Below are 3,784 nucleotides of genomic sequence, written 5' to 3'. Positions count from 1 at the left end.
TTCTTGTAGGCAGCGCTTCTCCTTGTAGCAGTCCTCCCAGTGCCAGGGACCGGGACCGGCCGATCTCCATGTATCCCGGCCACTATCTATAGGCTCCAGTCTATAGGCGACAGCCAGGGCTTCCTTCCCTTCTCAGGCTCCGAGGCATTTTGGAAATAATGAATTTACTGCACCTCTTGGTCGCCTCCCCCTTTTCCACCCCTAGGGGCAAAAGCCACTACATTTCCTCTGGAGCAGCACAGGATAAGGAAGCGCTGGCTTGTATATAGCTTTTTTTTTATTATTAGTAGTAGAATTTTTCCCTCTGCTCAGGATCTGTCTCTTTTGTCCCCACCTTAATTTTTTTTTTTATTATTTATTTTTTTTCCCCTTGTAATGTTTTCTTGAAGCTCCACACAGGCAGCATCACTGGATCAGACACAGGGAGAGAGAGAGGGAGAGAGAGAAGGGGAGAGGGAGACAGAGAGAGACAACATGGTAAGTGTTCTCTTATTGGCTACATTGTCTAACTAATGATCCATAGCAATGGGTGGTAAAGAATGGCGATATGATGAGCCTGGCAATACTGGGTATGATCAGCATGTGGGATGGTTGGGGCGATGGTGCAATGTACACATATATATCTATATACTGTATATATATATATCTATATATAATACATGTGCACTCCTCATACACTGGCTGCGAGGTGATGTCACTCGTTCTCTATGGACAGTTCTGTTGCTGTGGTTATGGCTGAGCCTCCTCTCCTGGCTGTCTCTTATGTGACTGTGCTGTGAGGGGTCTCTAGGCCTGGGAGAGGGGCTGTGATGTAACAGCAACACACAAACCGCTAAGGGGCTGAGGTCGGAAGCTTGGAAGAAAAAAAAAAAAAAAACACATGTAAGACGATGTTAAATGAGAAATGCTAACTTTTTTATTTTTTTCTGCTCCTGAAAATATTTGACTTGTATGGGGGGGGGAGAGATCTGGGCATGCGCAGAATGCTCAGGTGCCAGTTTGTTCTGCAGATGCCAAACTCAGACTGGGTCGCTTGATTTTGACAAGTTTGGTTTAAAGTTCAGAATTTGTTCTGATAATAGGAGAATGTGGTTTTATTTGTGTGTTTTTTTTTTCTTTTTTTTTTTTAAATTATAGTTTCTGGTCACTGGACTTGCAGGGCAGCAGTATAATTAGTCAAGGAAAGGAATGTCTTTGACTTATAGTTTTTGATCCCAGATATCGGGAAAATAAATAAAATAAAGTAGTTTCGATTAAACAATGGAAGGCTAGACAAATATGTGTATCAGATCAGTTTCTCTATCCCCTCAGTGTGCAATCTAATCGAAAGAATTCTCTCTCTCGATATATATATATATATATATATATATATATATATATATATATATATAAATATATATATATACATATATACACTTGCCATATATGTATACATATATAAATATTCTAAATATACACACACACACATATATATATAGAGAGAGAGAGAGAGAGAGAGAGAGAGAGAGAGAGAGAGAGAGAGAGAGAGAGAGAGAGAGAGAGAGAGAGAGAGAGAGAATTTTACTGGCCTGTGTGCCCAAATCCAGCTGTGTGTCATGAGTATTTGTGACTGGTGGGGCCTGGGAATGAATGAGGCCCCCATCTTTGGCTCTCGTCCCTCTTTTTGCAGTGCTCGCACTATATACTGTATTTATACTGTATATTCACCCCCAGGTGAGGCATTGAGGATATATAAGCTCCATCATACGTCCCCTGCTTCATATATTATTATAATTGCCGGCCTATTCTCGGCTCCGCAGGATAATGTGAGGCCTGCTCGTCTTGAAATCCCCCACACGTTATTTCACTGTATCGATTTCCCTTTGAGCTCAGCCAGGGCCCATCCCTCATAAACCTGCATCAGACAGAAACATTTTATATCAGGGGTGTAATGGTGATTTATTCATTGTTCTCAGTTTTACAAATAAAACTCTATTGAAATAAATGACCTGCTTTACCACACAGCCAACAGGAAGAGTAAATGAGGGCCATAAAGCAAGGCCCAGCTATCGACTTCTCCCTAGCTGGGAACGACCAGAAGTAGAAAAAAAACCACACAGAGACACTTTCTTCCATTATGTCTGCATTCACTCACTTGATAAGCAGATTTAAGTGTTAACAAAAGGAAAAAAAGTAAAAGACAAAACTAAAAAATAAAAAAAAGATATTCAGACACTTAATGATAGAATAAAAGTTACAGAAAAAAGATAATAGTAATAATAATAATAATAATAATAATAATAATAATAGTAATACCTTGACATAACATATATATATATATATATATATATATATATATATATATATATATATATAGTATATTATTAATTATATTTTTCTAGGTGAATATTTCAATTAATTTTAAATTGAATATTGGTTTTAATATCGTTGTTAAATATGATAATGTATTTTTTCTGTGATTTGTGTTTTTTTTTTTTATGCTGACATGCTATGTTCTCATATTTTACACTATTTTATTTATGAATCTCTGCAATATGTCCAGCTCTATCTATCTATCTATCTATCTATCTATCTATCTATCTATCTATCTATCTATCTATCTATGTATCTGATATCTATCTAATATCTATCATCAATCTATTATCTATCTATTATCAATCTATCTATCTATCTATCTATCTATCTATCTATCTATCTATCTATCTATCTATCTATCTATCTATTATCTATCTATTTATCTATCTATCTATTATCTATCTATCTATCTATTATCTATCTATCTATCTATCTATCTATCTATATCTATCGATCTTATTTATCTATCGCTATGTGTGCACAGTGGTGTAGTGAGAGGCAGTGCGGTAGTGAGGCAGACTTTTCTGTGGATCTGTGATCAGTTTCCATGTGGAATGATTTACATTGCTGTGCTATATAATAAGCAGACGGGAATATTGAAGCTGTCCTCACACTGCTGGCGTGTTTATAGTCGTGAAAATGTTCTTACAGATAGAAAACACAATTTGGTGTTAAATATTCTTGGTGTCTATGAATATTTTATGCCCTCTCGATATATTTGTTCATTTTGCTCTTTGAGGCGGCAGTAAAACGCTCAACTACAAAAATAACAGGGTATTTATGGAAGTGAGTGGTAAGCTAATAAGAGAGTGGGAGCGGCGCTGCGCCTGTTCACTGCCTCTATTTATTGGAGAGATTCTCAGGATTATTTCCTTGCTTAAATCCGCTTATTAAATTTACAGTCGTAGTTTAAATTGTATAAATACAGTAATAACAATAAAAAAAGAACACAATGAAAAAGAATGAGTTCAATGGGCTGTGGGCTGTGCAGGATGTGAACTGCAGGTCTGCTACTTTTATTAGACCACGATCATAATATGAACAGTTAATGGAGGGGTCAAGCTGCTTCTGGCGACTGGGATTATGTAGGGTATTGTCCTACAGATCCATCTATCTATCTATTTATCTATCTATCTATTGTGTATGTTTGTATCTATCTATCTATCTTATGTATGTTTGTATCTATCTGACTATCTATCTATCTATCTATCTATCTATCTATCTATCTATCTAATATGTATGTTTGTATCTATCTATCTATCTATCTATCTATCTATCTATCTATCTATCTATCTATCTATCTATCTTATGTATGTTTGTATCTATCTATCTATCTATCTATCTATCTATCTATCTATCTCCTATCAAATTCAATATCTATCTATCTATCTATCTATCTATCTATCTATCTATCTATCTATCTATCTAT

The 3,784-nt window shown here is 35.8% G+C and overlaps 1 protein-coding gene across 5 annotated transcripts in view; it reads left to right on the top strand.

Moving 5' to 3' along the window:
* Positions 1–3,784, top strand: part of HOXC5 (homeobox C5) — a 137,375-nt gene continuing 133,591 nt past the window's right edge. For 3 of the 5 annotated variants that reach the window (XR_011319393.1, XR_011319391.1, XR_011319394.1), the window contains exon 1: positions 1–477. The gene's annotated coding sequence lies outside the window, so the exon portion shown is untranslated. The remainder of the gene's footprint in view (positions 478–3,784) is intronic. The other 2 variants (XR_011319396.1, XR_011319392.1) reach the window with 1 other exon arrangement.

This window comes from Ranitomeya imitator, chromosome 3, assembly GCF_032444005.1.
Source record: "Ranitomeya imitator isolate aRanImi1 chromosome 3, aRanImi1.pri, whole genome shotgun sequence".
NCBI lineage: Eukaryota > Metazoa > Chordata > Amphibia > Anura > Dendrobatidae > Ranitomeya > Ranitomeya imitator.
The sequence above is the reverse complement of the archived record's forward strand: the minus strand, read 5'-3'. Positions and strand labels throughout refer to the sequence as shown.